Source organism: Bos indicus x Bos taurus, chromosome 24 (assembly GCF_003369695.1).
Source record: "Bos indicus x Bos taurus breed Angus x Brahman F1 hybrid chromosome 24, Bos_hybrid_MaternalHap_v2.0, whole genome shotgun sequence".
Lineage (NCBI taxonomy): Eukaryota > Metazoa > Chordata > Mammalia > Artiodactyla > Bovidae > Bos > Bos indicus x Bos taurus.
The window spans coordinates 6,540,014-6,562,987 of record NC_040099.1 but is presented as its reverse complement, the minus strand read 5'-3'; positions in this window follow the sequence as shown (position 1 = coordinate 6,562,987).

The following is a 22,974-nucleotide window of genomic DNA, read 5'->3' as shown; positions in this document are numbered from 1 at the left end:
GCATAAACACAGTATCCATGGATTGAAAGGGCAACTGATTCAATTAGAAGATGGATCCAGACCCTGGCATGAGAGCCAGAAAGATAGACAGAAGAAATAGAATCATTCACTGTATTTCTGCCTGTTTTTTCTCTTTCTAAATTCTTTCCTCACCTTCTAGAGGTGGAGCCCAGGGTAAGTCATTCCCTCCAGAAGCAACTAACAGTGGGTTGCCCTGTAGCTGTCAGAAAGAAATGTCATTTTGAACAGTCTTAGTACTTTACTTATGAGCATACTTTATAATTTATTCTGACTTGCACTTCTAGCGATAGAAATTTCTAGGTTTAACATAAATATGCAATACCTATTTCCACCTCCTTCAGCTGTCAGCTTCAACCTGTCTCATATCTTTAAAAGTTTAATAACTGAGATTTGTATAGCACTTAGGTGTTTTCAAGTCGATTTAAGGAATAAAGTTTCACTTCATTCTCAAGCAAGCCCTCAGATGTCAAAGTTAATATCCCAATTTTGAGACAAAGGAACTGAAGAAGCTAAAGAGATTGACTGGCTTTTCCCGGGTTTCCTGGACTGATGGTAGCAGAAATAAGATTGATACTGGAATTTCCTGATGCCTATGTTTGAGGAATGAAAGCTATGTCTCCTTTGTTTAGCTTTTCACTTTGCAAGACAGGCATCCTTGCAGTGGGGTCAGGGTTGGGGTGGTCAGGGAAGCAAGGTCTTTCTAACCTTTCCTTCCCCTCTGCAAATGCACGGGAATCCTCTAGGTTTATGAGTCCTGCTGCAATTATGCCTAAAGTCCTGCTAGAGATGATATTCTCTCTCTTTCCACACAAAAGAGTTCAATTTACAGCAGGAACGTCTGTTGGAAAAGGACTCCAGCCATGAAGGGGACCAACGATTTCATTCATAAACTGTATAACCTAAGATCTCTTCGAGGTGCTCAGAGAAACTTAGCCCCAATGAAATCAGTGCCTAGTATGTTTCAGGACTTCCCTACTGGTGCAGTGGTTAGGACTCTGCACTTCCACTGCAGGAAATGCCAGTTTGATCCCTGGTTGGCGAACCAACGTCCCACATGCCGTGTGGCATGGCCAAAACATTTTTTTAAATGCCCACTGTACTTAATATTTTCCCCTTTTTATTCACTCATGCCTACATTTACTCATTTAAATGTCTTTGTTAAGCTACCGCTTCTTGCTCTATGGCAGACCAGCATTCCCAAGCCAGCTAATACATAGTAATGCAGTGTCCTGGATTTCAGCAGGATTTGCCACCAAAGAACGAGATTTTCCTTTTTTTTTTAAAATTTTCTGAAATAAAACTGAGATGGGAAAAAAGTGGTTTCAAAATGAAAAGACAAGGGGGAAAAGATTTCATGATGTAGCCGTTAACAATACTTGGACTGTGGGAGACTCTACTTGTAAGAGATAGTTGAATTCTCCTTTCAATTTGTACGACATCCCTGCCTCATCCCTGTGGTCAAGGCTTCCGGGTGATGAATGAACCTGACTTTTACATGCCTGGCTAGTTAAGCTGTTTTTGTTAAATGATTCATTAAACTCAGTCAATCCAGAAAGAGGAGCTAGTTAGAGGAGCTATAGTGTTTCATGCTTGCTTGTTAAGCTCTTTCTTCACGTAATGAGCAGAGTTTCAAAACTTTTGACTATATTGACAGTAGCAATAAAATACTTTGCCGACATATGGGTGGTACAGCTTTCTGTTTCTGCAACTCAGTTGCTGTAGACAGAGAAGGCTGGTGAGGGCCTTATTGTCACATTTACTGCATTATCTCAAGCGAATACATTTTGGACATCAAACATTATTCTTTGTTCTTGTTTTTGACAACATTACTGTATTTCCCCCACATAGTTGTTTGTAATCATTGTGACAAAATACTCAGCTCTTCGAAAAGTAAGTTTGCATGGAACCTTAAGAATAAGTTCTACTTTTGACATGAGAAATTGCATCCATAGTTTTTCTATGTGCATATGTGTTTACATGTGTTTCTGCTTTACATTAATCCATAACCTTGTGAAACAGGTTTAACTTGAGCATTGGAGTAATTTGGAATTAATATTTGTATTACATATAGTATACACATGTTGGAAATTTTGCATCATTATTAAACAGGCTTAAAAATTACTGAGGACAAAATGCAGCCGCCAACAAATCATTATGTTACCAAAAAAATAGTTGTTTGGCTCTTGGTAGGCTGAAATTTCATGTAAGCCTCTCCCATTGATTTAATCTAGGATCTTAGCAAAATTAAGTACAGCTATAACTGAGTTTTCTTATTGACAAATGAGGCAACTTGTTCACTAACTTACCATAGGGTTATTCCCACAGCAAATTTATTTTGATTAATGTTCTATAATCTTTGTTACATATTCAATAAAATTTCTCCAAATTTGTTTTTCATATTACAATGGGTGCCCTCTATTTTCTAAAAAAGCATATTATTGAGTTTCTATCATAGTCTGTGCAGTTAAAATTTTTAGAGAATAGGAGACATCTGCTAACTTTCAAAGGCTTTGTGTTAGTTGCACTATTGGGAGCTCCACCTCCTTATCATAGGAGATCTTGAGTTTTGTGTATTTGATCTTAGATATGGTGGCGCTTACTGGTAAAGAATCCATCTGCCAATGCAGGAGACATAAGAGACATGGGCTCAATTGCTCGGTCAGGAATATCACCTGGAACAGGAAACGGTGACCCACTCCACTATTCTTGCCTGGAGAATCCCAAGGACAGAGGAGCCTGGCAGGCTAGACCATGGCGTCACTAAAAGTCAGATACAACTATGTGACTAAGAAGGCATTCATATAAACTATAAAGTGTTCTCGTATGTAATTGTTGACTTTCTTGATTCACTTTCTGAATTGTTATTCTGTGATGATACAGGAACTAGTGGCCGCCATTGCTGTGTGTGTTTTATGGTTTGTTTCGGTTTTTTACTGTGTAGGGTTTTTTCCCTTGTATTTTAAACATTTGCCTTTAACATTTGTTTTATGCATTTTATATAAATACATTTTCAGAAAATCTGAAGAAATAAGACATGAAATCTTTGGTCAGTTTTAGGTATATTCTGTAATGTAAGCAACCCAAGAGTATTTGTGTTTTATATTCATAATTCTGAAGTTTATTCATTTGTCAAGTATTTCCAATTGATGTCTTGATCTCCACTGCTTCCTCTCAGTATCTTTCTCCTTGTCCAGATTTTTCTGTGCAGTATTTCATGTCCTAGCTTTATAACATTCCGGGAAGGAGTTAGAAATTCCCTCCCCCTTCTTGTTAATGGTTGGATAAAGATGTCAACATAATTTTTATTTACCATGTTTAAAGCTGTCTCCACTGCCTGTTGGCACTACAGGTGATTGTCTGGTTGTCAGCAGGCAGCTGGCCTGATGCCCAAAGAATTAGATGAGGGTTCAGGACACCTGACTTACTATGTGAGATTCCAAGCGCCTGAGTTTAGGATCGCATTGCTCCTGTTGTCTGTGAATTATTTATCTCATCAGCAAAGGCAAGCCCCTTCAACTCTAGGGGCTTCCTTGATGGCTCAGATGGTAAAGAATCTGCCTGAAGTGCAGGAGACCCAGGTTTGATCCCTGAGTCAGGAAGATTCCTTGGAAAAGGAATGGCAACCACTCCACTATTCTTACCTGGGGAATCCCATGGACAGAGGTGCCTGGAGGGTTATAATCCATGGGCTTGTAAAGCTTGGGACATAGCTGAGCAACTAACACACCCCCCCACACACACACATTTCACCTCTAAGAGTGCATAGAAATGCTATCAGTTTACTGTGGCTACTGCTTCTGTCAAGAGAAAATTCAGAGAGCTTTACTTGATACAAGTATTTTATTGAACGAGAAACATGTGGTTCATGAACAGGAAGACCTCAGCGGAGAGTGGTCAGGAGTTCAGCTCTCAGCAGTGTAGCTCAGTTTATGAAGCATCGTCTCCTGAGGGATGAGTTGCTTTTCCCAGCTAAGCCCTGTCTCACGCTGATGAGATGGTAGACATCCTTTCACTGCATGCAGTGTTCCTTTCTCATGGTCTCGGTAGAAAATCTGTGGACCGTGTTGGAAGCATGAATACAATGTTCTTATGAGTTTTCTCTTGTTTCATCGCTTGTTCTCTGTTCCAAGCACAGAGGAATTGTACCAGTTGCAAGAGTGCAGCCTCTCAGAGTGGGTTCAGCCTGCCCCAGGGAGGTGGCGGCAACAAGAAGAAGCATAGGCATGCGCTCAAGAGCGAGGTGATTGTGCGTACGATGAGCGTTTTGCCAGTAATCGTACTGAAATCTGTGTCTCGGGATGACTGCGTGATGTGTTTGGGAGCTTTATATTTAGCTGAACTGTAACTCTTTGCCAGTGACACACTTGGCCATTGTTAAAATAGAGTACGAGTCACAAGTGTCTAATATTTTGAACGATTTACATTGTCCATGCTCATAAGAAAGAAGCTTCCCACATGTTATTCTTGGTGTGTGTGTACTTCAGAGCAAGAACACTGGTTTCCATCATGACTTATTGCCAGAACCTTACATCCCTTTTCATTGTATCACTTACTTTTTTGAAGCTGATGAGTTAGGAAGCTATGAATTCATGCTGACATGAAGAAAGGTTAAGTTTTGTTTAAGGTTAGAGTCAGCATTTGGGGGAAATCTGGACAGTTTAAAGTTTGAGTATTGGGACTCTGAGCATTTGGTCGAGGAGTATATTCAAACTGTTTCTCTGTTTTGCTGTTTCTTTCACATTCGCTGTACAGGAGCTCTATGAGGAAAATGTGGAAGAAGAAAAGAATGTGTGACTTGCCAGGTGCAGGGGACTAGATAATCCACAGATGGCATAGGTTGAGGCAGTTCTCAGAGCTGTAAGTTCTGAGACTAAACTGAACTTCACTGGAAATCCCCAGCAGAGCCCTTGGGTGACCTGGTACATTGTCAATGAGCAGTGATGTTTTGAAAGGAAACCTTGCAGCTGAGTAGTGGATCTCAACAGTGGGCTTAAAATATCTAGAAAACTATGTTGTAAAAAGACATGCTGTTATCCTGGCTCTGTTGTTATTCCATTGATAGAGTATAAGTAGAGTAGATTTAGCTGTGTTGGCTGCCCAGGTAGCTCAGATGGTAAAGAATCTGCCTGCAGTGCAGGAGACCTGGGTTCGATCTCTGGGTTGAGAAGATCCCTTGGAGAAGGGAATGGCAGCCCACTCCAGTATTCTTGCCTGGATAATTCCATGGACAGAGGAGCCTGGCGGGCTACAGTCTATGGGTTGCAAAGAGTCAGACATGACTAAGCAACTAATACACACAGCATAATTCTTAAAAGCCGTAGAATTTTTGCAATGGGACATGAGCATTAGCTTCAAGGTCAAATCACCAGCTGCATTAGCCTGTAACAAGAGAGTCAGCTTGACCTTTGAAACTTTGAAGCCAGACATTGACTTCTCCTCTCTAACCATGAAACTCCTAGATAGCATCTTCTTCCAATAAAAGTTGTTTCATCTACATTGAAAACTTATTGTTTACTGTAACTACCTTTATTAATGATCTCAATTAGATTTTCTGTCTAACTTTCTGCAGCTTTTACATCAGCACTTGTTGCTTTATTTTTGTTGTTTAGTCACCAAGTCATGTCTGAATATTTTGTGACCCCATGGACTGTAGCCTGTCAGGCTCCTCTATCTATGGGATTTCCCAGACAGGAATACTAGAGCAGGTTACCATTTCCTTCTCCAGGGGATCTTCCCAACCTAGGGATCGAACCTGCGTCTTCTGATTTGGCCGGTGGATTCTTTACCACTGAGCCACCTGGGAAGCCTTGCTTTATTATCTTAAATGTTTACGCAATGGAGAAGGCTTCTTTTCTTAAACGTTATGAATCAACCCTTCCACTTTTCTTATGCAGCTTCCTCACCTCTCAGCCTCTGCAGAATTGAAGAGAGTTAGGGGCTTTCCTGGGTTTGATGTTGGCTTAAGGGAATACTGTGGCTGGTTTTACCTTCTATCCAAACCACTCACAGTTTCTCCATATCAGCAATAAGGCTGTTTTTCTTTCTTATAATTTATGTGTTCATTGCGGTAACACTTTTAATTTCTTCAAGAACTTTTCCTTTGTATTCAAAACTTTGCTAACTGTTTGCTGCAAGAGGCCTTTTGGACGATCTGGGCTTTTGACATGTGCTCCTCACTAAGCTTTATCATTCCCAGCTTTTGATTTAAAGTGAGAGACATGAAACTCTTTTCTTTGAATATATATAGGCCATTGTGGGGTTATTAATCTTCCTAATTCAAATGTGATTGTGTCTCAGAGAATAGGGAGGCTGGAAGGGAAAGAGACAGATGAGGGGTCACTGCTGGTCAGTGGACTGGTCAGAACATACACGATATCTATCAGTTAAGTTCCCTGTCTCCTATGGGCGCAGCTCATGGCACCCCACGCAATTTCAATAGTAACATCAAAGATCTCTGATCACAGATCACCATAATAAATATGATCATGAAAAAGTTTGAAATATTATAAGAATTATCAAAGTTTGACAGGGAGACACCAAGTAAGCAGATGCTGTTGGAAAAATGATTTCAGTAGACTTGCTTGATGTAGGGTTGACACAGACCTTTAATTTGTATTTTAGAAAAGGCAATATATGAAGAGAATAAAGAGAAGCACAATAAAAAGTGGTATGCCTGTATTTTATATAAAAAACTCATTGGCACAGACAATTAAAAAGTAGTGAAACAAAAAATACCAATAGCACACAAGATTATCATATAAGGAAAGCAGTTTTATTATAAAATAAATTCCTCAAATTGTACTGGATGCTTGGGGCTGGTGCACTGGGACGACCCAGAGGGATGGTATGGGGAGGGAAGAGGGAGGAGGGTTCAGGATGGGGAACATGTGTATACCTGTGGCGGATTCATTTTGATATATGGCAAAACCAATACAATATTGCAAAGTTAGAATATAAAATTAAATGTAAAAAAAAGAAAAAAAATTTAGCATCAGATAACCATAATACCTAGTTGGAGTCACTTCAGTTACTTTAAACCTTTTTCATAAAGTACTGTTATTTTATAGAAAATGTTATTCTTTGTAGATGAATGAGAATTGTATTTTCATTGTTGTTCAGTTGCTCAGTCAGGTCTGACTGTTTGCAACCCTGAGGACGGCAGCACATCAGGCTTCCCTGTCTTTCCATCTCCCAGAGTTTGCTCCAAGTCATGTCCACTGAGTCGGTGATGCCATCCAGTCATCTTATCCTCTGTTGCCCTCTTCTCCTCCTTCCCGTCTTTTCCAGCATCAACTCTTTTCCAATGAGTCAGTTCTTCGCATTAGGTGGCCAAAGTATTTGAGCTTCAGCATCAGTCCTTCCAATGAATATTCGGGGTTGATATCCTTTAGGACTGACTGGTTTGATCTCCTTGGTGTCCAAGGGGAAAGAATTGTGTGGAAGGATATAAATATTGAATTATCTTTACTTCCATGACTGATGGTGAAATTTATCAGTTAAAACCTCAAGCATATTTGCCAATCAATCTCTTTTTCACTCTGAGGATAGTTTCTGTGTTTTATAAAATGAATTGCAGAAGACTTGCACATACAAGCTGCTTAACACAGTAAGAAAGATACTTTAAAATGATTATAAAGAGATTGGAGAAGGAAATGGCAACCCACTCCAGTATTCTTGTCTGGAAAGTCCCATGGACAGAGGAGCCTGGTGGGCTACAGTCCATGGAATCTTGCAGAGCTGGACGTGATTCAGCGACTAAGAAGCGTAAATAGATTAAGACATTGACAAGAATGACATGCGCATTCCACTGATTACAAAGAAACAGGAAAGATAAAATTTCATATTTACAATTAAAAATTTTATGTCAGTGTCTGTCATGACATATCTATCACGAATGGCTGACAATTATATCATAGAAAGAAAATGAATTTTATGTCTGAAAAACTGCTTATTAAGATTTTAGCAAAGCGTTCTGTGCAGACAGAAGGAGCAATTGTCAAAATAGATAGCTGAAGTTATTGTTACAAAATGTGCCACTCACTGATGCCAATTATACTGCTTTATATAGAGTAACAGAGTTTTTTAACAGCAAAAATAAAGATGGAATTTTTTATTCATTGAATGTCTAGCATTTTTTGGATTAATATAATAAAATTCACTGTATTTAAACTGATCACAATGAAAACACACTCAAACATTTTTCCCAGCTTCAAAACCAGTCTTTATCTCTCACAGAATTTAGGCATCCCCAAGAGATTAGCCACAGTGAGATAAGATCTGAGACCACCCTGAGAAAGAGCTTTATTTGAGATATACCTCTGTTCCTATTACAGTGTGGTGATAACAGTTTAAAGGCGCATTCTGGGCAGTCATCTTTCTGCTTTCTTTTCTATTCTGCCTCTCTGAAAGACAGAGAGTCTATCCTGCTGCGTGTGCTCGGTAGTGTCCAACTCTTTCGTGACCCCGTGGACTGTAGCCCGCCAGGCTCCTGTGTCTATGGAATTCTCCAGGCAAGAATACTGGAGTGGGTTGTCATTTCCTTTTCGAGGAGATCTTCCTGACCCAGGGGTCAAACTCGCATCTCTTGCATTGGCAGGTGGCTTCTTAACCACTGAGCCACTGGGAAGCCAAGTAAGTGGTTTATTCCCCTGAAATGCCAAAGAAACATTAAGTCCTCTACATATGGCCCTTCAAGCTGTGAACTCTTGAAGATGTGAATGTTGTATCAGTGTCGGGAGTGAGTGAGAGTGCGGCCTGCCGTCCATCTCCTGTTGCTGAGCATCCTTCAGCTCTGCCATCTCCCACCTCCTCTCCCTTTTCCAGTCCGAAACTCTCCTTGCCTGTTTGCTCAGTGCCAGTACCTGTGTGCCAACTGTTGTTCTGTACTTTTCAAGGTACTGAACTGTAAGATTAAAAATGTTAATTTTTTGTGTTTATATTTTATGTATAATCTGTGTGAAAAGTGTTATAAACATTACCTGCATGCTAAGTCACTTCATTTGTGTCCGACTCTTTGCAACCCCATGGACTGTAGCCCGGCCAGTCTCCTTTGTCCACGGGATGCTCCAGGCAAGAATATTGGAGTGGGTTGCCAGGCCCTTCTCCAGGGGATCTTCCTGACCTAGAGATTGAGCCTTCATCTCTTATATCTTCAGCGTTGGCAGGCAGGTTCTTTAACACTAGCGCCACCAGGGAAGCCCATATAAACAATACGGCAAAGTGCTATGTGACAGTGTGTTGGTTGGGAACCTAGGCTAACTTTGCTGAGCTTAGGAACAAATAGGATTTACAAATATATTCCCAGAACGGAACTTGTTTGTACGCAAGGGACTTGCTGTATTGCACAAGCTCGTGCATCCCCTCTGCTCTGTTCACTATAGCTTGGACCTTTGGCAGGGCAGAACCAAACGACACACACATAAGCTCCCTTAGCTGCTAAAGCCGCTTCCCAAAGCTTCCCGTACCCTCTGAGGCCACAGGCCATGGGGTCCTGAGGGGTCCTGAGGGGACCCTGAGCTGCTGAGGCTGCAGACACAGCCTTCCACCGGCAGCTGTGGGGGTGGGTGCCTGACCTGGCCGAATGCTGGCTTCCCGTGCTCCTTACTTAGTTCTGCAGATTTTGGTGGAAAAGTGCCTCTCAGTTTGTTGTCAGCAAACATTTTGGCCAGCCTCCAGGGATTTCGAATGGGTTTTTTTCCTAATATCAACCAGTCAAACAGAATCCTTCTGGGGGAGAGATTTCTAGAAGCTCTTCCCATCCTCCATTCCCTAAGCCCTGACTCACCAGGTCATTCTTTCTACCTGCTCTGTGTGTCAGCCTCGCCACCAACTCCTGTGGTTTTTCCTAACTGCATTTGCACCTGTAACCTTCTTTTGGGGATAAATTTGAGTCACCAGAGAGCCTCATCTGTCTGGAGGGATTGGATGTCACCTCCTTGCTCCTGAGGCAGCCTGTAACCGATGGTCTGTGATTGGAACATAAACCCCATGCTCATTTGTCTCAAAGCAGAGCGAATTCCAAGGTATGATTTACAGTCCAGAGCTCTGCACAGCCTCAGGCAGGCCGGGCGCCTCCAACTTCCTTATCTTGTTGTCTGGCCACTTGCTAGTGCCTCCTCGGAGCCCTTCCTTCATAAATCACCTTGCACTTGAATTCTCAGCTCAGTGTCTGGCTCTGAGAGAATCCAAAATAAGAAAAATATTTTTTTTTTTTCTCACATGCCTATGCCTTTACAAGAGCAGAACCTGACAGAAAGCAATGAGTCCATAAAAGAAATGGGCTGTGACGCTGAAAGTGACAGAACCCAGTGTTAAAGTCTTAGCACAGAATTTCACTTCACGATTCCATAAACAGGAACCGTTCAGCAGTCACTCAGCTGTGGATTCCACTGTGGGTCAAGTTTTGGTCTAGAGGAAGTCCATTCTGTTGCACCATAATGAAATGGCAATTTACCCTTGTATGAGATTTAAGGGAAACATGGAGATGGGGGAGCCCTACATGAAACTGAATTCAGGTCATCTGGTTTGTGTGTTCCTGGTTCAACAGGTGATACCAAAGGTTTATATCTTGAAACTTCCTTAGAAGTTGAGCAGCGTCATCTCTTAGGTATGGAGGGAATACATTGATTCCATGAATGGAGTACTGAAGACTACACACTACATCAGCTGCATCACCTCCAATCAGAATAGCAGAAAAAGTTCCCTTAACTTCCATAACTGCTTACTTATTTCCATTGTTCAGGTACCATGTTTAGTAGAGTTTTATGCATTAAAATTTGATCCACATTTGTGTGTGATGTGTGCTTGCATGCATAGTTCTAAAGAAGGGTTCTGCAAAAATATACATCACATTGATTTTATAACAAGCTTCCATTATTGAAAGAAAGGCTTGAAATGATGCTAAAATTTTGTCAGGGTGTAAGTGGGTGGGGAGACTTGAAGGCTGAGGGCCTGTGGATCTGATATAGACCAAATGCGTAACAGATCCTTTTAGCCATGGATGTAGGTGGGAGGAGCTGGAAAAAAAAAGGGCAATGGAAGAAACAATCAAAGGTTATAGGACTTTTGTGATAGGTTGATTTTAAGTAATGCGTTTCTTAGAAATTATCTGTTATCAGCCTCAGCCTGGGGAGTGTATGCAGCACTTCTCATAACACAGAGTTAAAAATCATGTCAATCCCAAGTATTCATGAGGCTTCCCTGGTGACTCAGTGGTAAAAAAAATTTGTCTGCCAAAGCATGTGACATGGGTTTGATCCCCGGGTCAGGAAGATTCCCTGGAGAAGGAAATGGCAGCCCACTCCAGAATTCTTGTCTGGGAAATCCCATGGACAGAGGAGTCAGGGACTAAGTCCATGGGGTTGCAAAAGAATTGAACACGAGTTAAAGACTAAACAGGGAGAGGAAAAAGTATTCATGAGCAATTTTAACAACAGTTTTGAATTGGATAGTAGAGAAAAAATGTGGGGTTGCTGTATATTCAACAATGTTCACATGATAAGAAAGTAACTGAGTCTATTGTGGATGAAGAAGCAGTTAAATTTTTGAGTAACTGTACAGGAAGCTACAGATAAGTCTCTGCTGTTAGAACATCATTTCAGATTCAAGTAATAATGGTGCATTCTTGCATAACTTTCCCCAGATATTGATTTTCCAAGATGCCCCAGGGTTATATTAATAAGTTTAATTAATGTAATTCATCATTAACTCCCTAGTTAGTATGGGAATTCAGCATATTTCTCCCCTGTTATTACAAAGTTCCTGATTTTGTGTGGGTTTGACCTAGTTTACAATTGTTTAGGACTGGAAAATCACACCATTTTGACTCCCACATCATTCTTCTGACTTCTGAGATGCTCAGACTACCAACTCCTGGGGAATTCTCCCTTATCCTGGACCACAGCACCAGCCATGGGTTGTCTTAGCAATTACTTGGTGTGTCTTGCTCAGAAACCTGTGGTTCACTCACAGATCAATCACTAGGGGAAGAAAATGTTTTTCTTATCACTTGTAGTCATACCCTTTTTCATTATGTTTTCTTAAAGTCTTTCCCCACCCCACTCCCCCCATGATGTCTCATACTCTCTCCCTTCAGTGCAGGCAGAGTATTCTTCTGGACTCCTGTAGCAACATTATTTCACTTCAACCAATCGCCAGGATTGTCTTCCTTTCCATCTTCCAGAATATATCATAAGCTATTCATTCTTTACTGTGAGGTTATCTAAGTGACAAGTTGACATTAATTACCACACTGCCTGAGTGAGCTGGAGCATTAATGCAGAAGCAATAAATGATACCAGCGTTGACAATGGAAACAGAGGAGGCTCCCTATGCAACTGAAATAAAGGCTTTTCCCAAGCTGACTCAGGATTATGTTAATTTTCTAATAAGGGCAGTTTGTCATTAACCTACCACATCACTAGTACTGTGAATGTTGTAACATTTTATGTCTCGTGTGTATATATGTGTGTGGATATGTAGATGTGGGCTTCCCTGCTGGTTCAGATAGTAAAGAATCTGCCTGCAAGGTGGGAGACCTGGGTTCAATCCCTACTTTGGGCAAATCCCCTGGGGAAGGGAATAGCAACCCACTCTGGTATTCTTGCCTGGGAAGTCCCCTGGACAGAGGAGCGAGGCAGGCTATCATCCATGGGGTCCCCAAAAGTGAGACACAGCTGAGTGACTAACAACCACACAAAATATGGAGATTTACGATTCAAGTAACTATTTTGTGGACTGTATAGGTTTCAATCAGAATATTAATATCAGTAATTCTCTTTTCTTTTTATATGCTTGTAGTGTACTGTATAAATAATCTCACACACCTTGATAAACCAAAATATATGACTAGATGGTCCAAAAAGCAATTGGGGTTGTAAAGTTGCCATCTGGTTTCTGCACCTGCTATTAAGTTGGCAGACTTGGACATTGGTTTCTCTATTGCCATAAAAAAAAAAAAAAAAAAAAAAAAACTTTTCATAGAGTCTCACTATCCTTGAGCACATAACACCTCTAAACATTTCTTTAAATTGTTTTTTCTTTGTTGGGTTTTGTAAAATCACTTATCCTGGTTCTTCTATGTTACTGTCCATTTCTAGATCTTCCTCCCTCTCTCACCTATTTATTCTGATTTTACTTAAAATTTTTATATTCCCCAGGATTCTCTATTCATGACTCTTTTTCAGATAGAATTTTCTTTCAGTTGAAAATGGCTTTTCAACTGGCTTGTACAAAAAGATAATTTACTGACTCAAATCACAGAATAGACTAAGGGTAGGCTGGGTTTCACTTTGATACTCACAAATATGTCACAAAAATGCAGTTATGCCCTCTCTCCAGGATCAACTCAATTCTCTACCATGTGTAGGATTCAGCTTTATGAAAATATGCGAGCACAAAGGCAGACAGGAGAAGAGCGAAGCCGCCAGCTTGCAAACGTAACTCTAAGGGAAATCTCCCTGGTTGCTTTCTGTGAAGCCCCAGCATCAGTGCTTAGCAACATGATGGCTCTGACGGTTCAAAGTCCTGTCCAGAGAACAATGACCATGAGTGAGGTATCCTGATTACCATAAGTCAATGGACATTTTGTGCAGGACTGTTCTTTGTGCAGAAATGTCTGGCTCTTGGATGGTGTTTATATCTCTTACCCTTGGGAAATAATAGCATTAGCATCCCCTCCTTCAAACACATCTTGGTTTTGTTGTTGCTCAGTCACTGAGTCACGTCCAACTCCTTGTGGCCCTGTGGACTGCAGGACACAAGGCTTCCCTTGTCCTTCACTATCTCCTGGAGTTTACTCAAGCTCATGTTCGTTGAGTCAGTGATGCTATCTAACCATCTCACCCTCTGCTGCCCCCTTTTCCTTTGGCCTTCAATGTTTTCCAGCATCAGGGTCTTTACCAATGAGTTGGCTCTTTGTATCAGGTGGCCAAAGTATTTAAGCTTCAGTTTCAGCATCAGTCCTTCCAATGAATATTCAGAGTTGATTTCCTTTAGGGTTGACTGCTTGGATCTCCTTGCCTCCCAAGGGATTCTCAACAGTCTTCTCCAGCACCACAATTCGAAAGTATCAATTCTTTGGTGTTCAGCGTTCTTTATGGAGGAGGGAATGGCAAACTGCTTCAGTATTTTTGCTGAAAGAACCCCATAAACAGTATGAAAAAGCCAAACACATCCAGCAATGCCAAGAATGCCACTCAGAATGGAGAACTGCTCATTTAGACCAAATGAGACCCACCTCTGAATGATATGACATCTACCTGACCTAAGATCATGGCTCTGAGTTCAGGAGAATAAATTTCTATTAGGAAATTTATGGTTGCTATTTGCTGTTGTTATTGTTAGGTTTGAACTACCAATGTCTGGCTAATGTCCTCTATTATCAGTCAATAAGCAAGATTTGTCTGCTAAGATCTGAGCCATTATGGTATAACACAAACTCATCTGTTATTGCAGTCTCTATAGGATCCAGTCCTGAATTTGTCATCTTGCATTTTAATTTACTTTCTATTTTAATTCCATTATTTCAGCACATTTTGTTCCTCCCATATCATTAAACATCAAGTCATATTGATTATGATTCCTAAATATTATTTTTATTATAACCCATTTTCCCCTTCACTATTGCAATGTCTTGAACTATCAAAAATGTAAGTGTATTATTAGAAGAAGGGTTTCTCTGACCCATTCTGGTATCTTTCTGTCCATCCACTGTAAAACCACCAAAGTATTCTTTCAATAACAATTCTGGTCATTTTCCTACATTCGGTGACTCCTGATTCTTTCTAGGAGGAGATGACAAACTACAGCCTGTGGATTAAATCCATCTTAATGCTTGTATTAGTAAGTGAAGTTTTATTGGGAAAGTCTCCACATTCATTACACATTATCTATGGCTGCTTTTTTAAATTTTTTTATTATTTTATTTTATTTTTTTAACTTTACAATATTGTATTGGTTTGTAAGAGCAGAGTTGAGGAGTTGCCCTTTACAGAGAAAGCCTGTTGACACCTGCCCTACACAATGCTTGTGAAATAGCATTCAGAATTGAGTGAACTTGTAGAATCTGGTAGGACAGAGTAGAGTGAAATGATATTTCATAAGCCTTTCAAGTAGCATGTGCTGTCTGCTCCATTTGACTCCAAGCACACTCTTCTAATCTTGTCTAACTGTAGCACCACTTTATCCCTAGAAATGCATCCAATCATGACATCTTTCACAAAGTGTTCCTTGATCCCAAGTAAATAGATTTAGTAATTTCATTCCTGCTTCACTTCTTCACCTGTTGTTCAGTCACTCAGTCGTGTCCGACTCTCTGTGACCCCATGGACTGCAGCACTCCAGGCCTCCCTGTCCATCACCATCTCCCGGAGTTTGCTCAAACTCACGTCCATTGAGTCAGTGATGCCAGCCAACAACTTCATCCACTGTCATCCCTTTCTGCTGCTGCCTTCAATCTTTCCTAACATGGTCTTTTCTAATGCGCTGTTCTTCTGTTCAACAGGGGGCCAAAGTATTCGAGCTTCAGCTTCAGCATCAGTCCTTACAGTGAATATTCCGGACTGATTTCCTTTAGGATTGACTGGTTCCATCTCCTTGCAGTCCAAGGGATGCTCAAGAGTCTTCTCCAGCAGCCTAATTCGAAAGCACCAATTCTTCAGTGCTCAACCTTCTTTATGTCCAACTCTGACATTTGTATGTGACTACTGGAAAAACCATAGCTTGACTATACCTTCTTTACCTAGACTTTATACCATTATTGTCATTATAAAACTATACTTTTTGCATGTCATGAAACTTTAAGATTGAGACTGTGCCTTACCAATATAATTATTGAATCCTCCAAAACATTTTCTTTCATGTTGCAGGTTCATAGTTAATATTTAGTGAGTAAATAACAGAATTATTTAAAATACCTAATTGAAGATATCAAATAAACATCATCTCTTGTCCAATTATGACTTAACATTACCGGATTCTACTTGAACACACATCATTTTATCCTGAATGTGGCCTATGGAGTTCGTATGGTACATGATATGAGGAATGTAGCTCTAATGATAGTCGTGTTAGCTTCCACTTACAATGAAGAATTAACTTTCGGTGGGATGGGATCCTTGTTCATGCTGAGGAATTACTGTTTTGGCTTGTTAATCATTCAGGTAGGAAGCTACACTATTCTAGGTATGTTCACTTGACATGCAATTAGAGTTCTACAGTCTTTTTGTTAGCAGTGCAAATCCCATCATAATTTAATAAAATAGCAGCTAATGCTCATCGTTTGTAATTATAATATTGATCGTAACACTCTCCAACATAGTAAAAATGGTTTTTTGAAAGTACTGTAATTTCTACAATAGCTTAATTATGAAACACTAATCCACACTAATCCTGTTGCCACTGCATCAGTCTTTGGCTGCCCCTGCTCTGCCTCCCAGAATGGTCCTGCTCCCTCCAGGGATGTGAACAGTTCAGTGACACTCACATCACTGAACCTTTCCCGACAAGCATTTTGCAACTTGTCCTCATCGTCATGGGTAGATTATAGTCAATTTACTCATCAAGACAGGAGGAGAAATCTTGTACTTGTAGAAAGTCTTTTTTGTGTGGCTTTGACCTGGAATGAATGAAGTCCTGGGTTTCATCTTGCTCTTAAGTAAGGGCACTTCCTCTGCCTCCAGTCACTGTTGGCTCAACCAGTAGGAAGACTGTCTGACTTGTGTCCTGGTCGACGTCTTCCGTTGTTCTCTTGTAGTCTCCATTTTGAAGCCTGGAGAACTGCCGCAATTCCAGTCCTGCCTACATGGGACTCGGTTTTACATTTCATCATGCTTTGGGCAGGCACATTCCTGTTTCCAGTCTTTGTTTAGTATAAACATTATTATGTACAGATATCTATGGAATAGGCCCTGTATATTTGGGACCTCAATATTAAATTCTCCAAATCTATGTCTTGTTCTGTCATCTGACTTTCATTTGCTAAATTTTCCTTAAATTGTTACTGAGGTTGTTAGGCCAGTTGGCACAACGTCAGACATACTTACATAGTTTATCTTTCTAATTCCAGTGTTATAACCTGGTCGGTTCTCCATAATACATTTATTGGATCATTTCTCCAAACTGAGTTTGATCAGGCTGAATCATGGCATCTTCTGATTTAGAACCAAGGCTTTTGGAGTATCTCACAATACCAATAAACCTAAGCCTAAGATTTGTCAAAAAATATGATGGTACTCTAAGGGAAAATTAAAAAAAAAAAAAAGATGAGTAGTGCTCAGTTTTCAGTCACAAAATATTTCACCCTAGTAGAAAGGCTTGTCAGAAAAATGATAAGTATCACAAAATGCAAATAATTCAGTGCTAAATATAACTGTACATGAAATACAGCACAAATTGACACACAAGAATAATTATTTCCTCCAAATGGAATCTGGGGAATGTTTATCATGGACATCTGACTTACAGAATAAACAATTTTTTGTTTATATAACATATATATTGAGAATTAATGAGAGAATATTGTGTTGTGAGGAAGGATCTTGTAAAAACCTGTACATATATAAAACAGGGTAAAAATCTGGGCATCAAGATACACATATGATAGAAAAGTCCACCAATTCAGGATGAATTAAATGGGGAAAAAATGGGCTTAGTACAATAGTGATTAATGCTGAGCCAGTATATGGTAATCAGTGCATTAGGCTGAAGGAGGATGCATTCTTTTCTAGGGTCAGTTTTTATTTCACAGCAGCCAAGGAGACCAGTGATACCTCTAAGTTTTCTGGTGTGTGAAGTTGACATGACGTCAGATTTTAAGTATTACAAATATCCCTCTTTTGTGATCCTAGAAAGATTAGTCCTAAAAAACATGCCTAGAAAATAGAAAATAGTCTAAAAGATAGTTAAACAATTTTTTTTACTTTTAATTAAAAACTACTATATAGCACATATATCAAGTATTAAGATTTATATACTATGTTGAAATTGAGAATAACAAAGTATACAGTTTTCTTTTTCAAGATTAGGCTTCCTGGCTATACTGTCTAGACTTTTCAAGTCTTCATGGCCTCTAAGCATCTCTCTGTCATCTAATTATGTTTTAAAAAAAAAGCTAGTGCTGTCCTGAAGTCTGTTACTTCACTTGTACTTTAGTCTCAAAGTAAGGAGCTTATTTGCTTCAAGTTTAATGCATAGAACTACTCAGTCTGAATTATTTGTTGTTGTTCAGTCCCTAAGTCATATCTGACTCTGTGACTCCATGGATGGCAGAATGCCAGTGTTCCCTATCCTTCGCTATCTCCAGGAGTTTGCTCAAACTCATGTCCATTGAGTCAATGATGCCATACAACCATCTTATCCTCTGTCACCCCCTTTTCCTCCTGCCCCCAAACTTGCCCAGCATCAGGGTTTTTTTCCAATGAGTGAGCTCTTCACATCAGGTGTCCAAAGTATTAGACCTTCAGCATCAGTCCTTCTAATAAAGATTCAGGGTTGATTTCCTTTAGGATTGACTGGTTTGATCTCCTTTCTGTTCAAGGGACTCTCCCCATCACTATTTGTTTGGTGTGCATCTTGCATCTTTCATTTTCAATCATTCAGCAAATTTACTGGGCACCTATGGTTTTTCCAGTGGTCATGCATGGATGTGAGAGTTGGACTGTGAAGAAAGCTGAGCGCCAAAGAATTGATGCTTTTGAACTCTGGTGTTGGAAAAGACTCTTGAGAGTCCCTTGGACTGCAAGGAGATCCACACAGTATATCCTAAAGGAGATCAGTCCTGGGTGTTCTTTGGAAGGAATGATGCTAAAGCTGAAACTCCAGTACTTTGGCCACCTCATGAGAAGAGTTGACTCATTGGAAAAGACTCTGATGCTGGGAGGGATTGGGGGCAGGAGGAGAAGGGAAAGACAGAGGATGAGATGGCTGGATGGCATCACTGACTCCATGGACATGAGTTTGGGTAAACTCCGGGAGTTGGTGATGGACAGGGAGGCCTGGCGTGCTGCGATTCATGGGGTCGCAAAGAGTCGGACATGACTGAGCAACTGAACTGAACTGAACCATGTATCAGACATTGTTCTAGAATCTAGGTAAACAATGGAAAAAAATCTGAAAAAATTCCTTTCCCTATGCAGCCCAAGGAACTCAACACTAAGAACCTGGTTGCAATTTTAGAGAGAAATGCACATTTTCCTTGTAGTTGTCACTCAAAGTTTTACAAACATTTAAAATGCAATAGTGAAGTAAAATTATAGACATCTGACAAGATAATGCTGCTGGTATTCGTAAAACAGAGACTGAAATGATGCCTAATCATAAAGAGAAGACACATTATTAGTGTTGGTGGCAACTGGCAATCTAAAATTGAATAAATCTATTTTAATAGATAGTGAATACAAAATTAAAGCAGAATTTAGGAAATTATTTCAGTTATAAATATATTTTAGAAGTATTCAACCAAAAACTAGCAATTTTTTAAAAATTTCCTACTCAGTGTAAATATGGACATATGATATGAATAATCAAGTGCATTCAAATGAGTGTCATTGGATTCCAAAAATATATTTAGTACAGTGAAAATTAAGGGGCACATTTAAACAGATGCTGTCTGAAAGGAACTGAGGATAAAAGTTCTGCCTCCAATTAGGTAATAATATTGATGCTAGGTAGACAGTTTAATTCATGTAGTAACTAATGAACATATTGCTTTGCAAAATATATTTTTGCCCTCTGTGGCAGCTGAATTAAGCAGTACTGTGAATATTGGTCCCTATTGGAATAAGCAGTTTCTATTCTGGATCTTTCATGAAATGGCTATCCTCTGGAAAAATGTAAAAGATTTATGAAAATTATTTAATGCATAAAGTAGAGAGTCTACATAAGACATTAAAGTTGGAAAGAAAAAATAGGGCAGATAAGTAAGTAAGTTGGTTCTATGTTTTGCTTTACTTTTTCAAGTGTTGCTAAACAAATCATGTAATATTTTATATACCGGCAGGTTGGAAGGTTAAAATGGAGAGAAAAAGCAGAATATGGGATTTTCAGAGGTAGGTTTGAGATACAGTTAGCTGCATGAAAGAGTAAGTTCAACATGAAGCTGGAAGAAGAACAAAGACCTAATAAAGTTAAGGATGAATGTAAATGGTATTTTAAATGACACTAAACCAGAAATAAGTGATCAGGGTCAGTCCTCAGTCAAGGTAGAAAAGAAATAGATGGGGAATGGGCAATAAAATATACAGAGATGAGTGGTTGGGTGATAGGGAATAAGCTCTAGGAACAACATATCACAGGGAGGCTGATCACACCTGTGTGTTAGGATCCAAAAAGTGCCTATCACCATCTTCTATCACGAATGTTTTGTCTTGAGAGCTTCCTGGTGGTCCAGGGGTTAAGACTGTGAGTTTCCACTGCAGCGGGCATGGGTTTGATCCCTGGCTGGGGAACTAAGATCTCATATGCTGCATGGTGTGGCCAAAGATAAAAATACACAAAAATAATATTTTTGTCCCTAAGAGTATCATGACATTTGAAATCCCGCGATTTAACATTTGTTATTTTGGCTCCTAAAAATTTAGTTCTTAAAAAAAAAAAAAAAATCTTTAATCTGAGTCCCAGGTAGCACAGTGATAAAGAATCCATTTGCCAGTGCAGGAGATACAGGAGACAGGTTCGATCCCTGGGTTAGGAAGATCCCCTGGAGGAGGAAATGACAACCTACTCCAGTGTTTTTGCCTGGGATGGACAGAGAAGCCTGGTGGCTACAGTCTGTGGGGTTGCAAAATATCAGATATGACTGAGGAACTGAGCACAGCCTAACTGGTTAACTCTTTCCTCATCTGCGCTACCTGATCCGGGGTTTAACAATGCATGTCCACTGTGGTCCTGAGTAGAACTCTTCAGCAGCAGTGCCCTAAAGGTTGACTTTGGTGAGGTTGTTTTGGTTTCTTTTTCTTTGTTTGATGTGTACCCCTCCCCTTCAGAAAGAGGATCGCATTTCCTCTTTCAGTGTTCACTGAAAAAAAAATAACTCTGATCACACATCCACAAAAATAAAGAGCCTTGAAATTAGGAGGCTGGTGCTCTGCTGGTGGGTCACCAATGATGCCTGCTGAAAATGTGTGATTTTTCATTTTACCATTTCTGGAGAACTAAAAATCTGCCAGTAAAAATATAAGATAATGAATTGGCAATCCCTAGAGTGTGTTCAAAGGCAGGTCCAGGTTTTGTGAGGCCTGCAGCTGATACAGTAGGGGCAGTCATCTTTTAAGTATGCATGCAATGTTCCTGAAACTAAATTAGGTATAAGGCCCTGGAAGGAACCCGTGCAGTTGGAGGGCCCCGAAGCTTCATCTTCATTAGCTTTACAGTAAATCTCCCTCTGTACATAATATAATTGCTCCTCAGTTATTAGCAAGCGTGGCAGGAATGGTGAAGTCAGCAACTGGCTGGCCTTGGAGCAGCAAGCAGATTCGAGGATTGGCCGTGGCCATCAGCTCACCGATGGCTTTCCCAGACTGAGGCTGAGGCCGTTATCACTAAAATATCATCTAAAGAGCAGAGGAGGTCCAGGGAGCAACAAATCTCCTCTCTTTACTTTTTAATTTGACACTCCCTGCTGTCTCTGTGTTGTGTGTCTTTTCTTCTTAAAGGTCCACTCTTGGCGCACAGCACGGGTTCATTCTGCCTTTCAGTAGTTCAAAGACGGAGGTGGCAAACTTTTTGTGTCTGCATGTATTGTGATAGTATTTTAAACAGCCTCTTATATACTAATACATCATTCATCTAACTGTTAATTATTAAGTGTCTGTTATGGGTTTAATTGCATCCTCCCCAAAGGTATGTCACATTCTGAATCACCAGGACCTCAGAGGGGGAATTTACTTGGAAATAGGTTCAGTGTGGATATAATTAGTTAAGATGAGGTCATACTAGACTGGGATGATAATCTAACCTGATCGGTGTCCTTAGGAGAAGAGGAGAGACATGGACCCCTAAAGGGAGAATGCCTTGTGAGGACAGAGGTAGAAATTGGGATGCTGGAGCTGTAAGTCCAGGAATTTCAAGGATTGCACACAAAACGCCAGGAGCTAGAGGGCCTAAGAAGAGGCATGGATGGGGTTTCCCTGACAGATTTTGGAGGGAACCTGAACCTGTGGATAAGCTGATTTCAGATTGCAAGCCTGTAGAACTGTGAAAGAATAAATTACTATTATCATAACTTCTATGGATATCAGCTCAGAAAGACATTGAAAGCCTTGTTAAAGAATTTGAGCTTTACATGCAGAGTGTAGGGAAGCAAGAGTGTTTCTTCATAAAAAGTAAATGATCCAATTTGTATTCTGCAATAATCACTGCAGATAACATGTTGGAAACATTCACCTTACTGGTCCTGCTGCCCAGAACTTAAATGAAAGCGAGTGAATAAAAATGTATAAACAGACAAAGAACACAGGAGCGGAGAGATGATGCCAGAGGAGAAATGTCAGCAACATTTTGGAACTTGGTGAGACCCTTGGATTAGTAGGCGCTGATGGAGCAGGGTGGAGGAAGTGGAAACCTAGAGGTCTGGGCTGGAGACCACAGATATGGAGTGAGCCTCTTTGTGATGAAGATTTGGAAAGGCTCAGAACACTGAGGTATCATGATCCTCTAAAAACACCTCCTAGTGTTCAAGGAGGAGCAGAAAAGAGGAGAGAAGCTTATCAGTTAACCATTTTTGCCCTTGCTGAGTCTACCGAAGCAAAGCATGAGGCTGAGTCTTAAGAAAGGCTGCAGCTGGAAGAATGGAAAGCAGACACCTCTGGGCTAGGAGTGAAGGGCTGGACTGTGAGAGGGCGTGTGAATAAAGGCTCACCTGCGGAAATGTGAGAGCCCTTCCCCTCTGGGCCTCTGGAATTCCAGCAGCCAAGCTGATGCTCTTCTGCCACGTGATTGGAGTGTTCCTTTCTATGG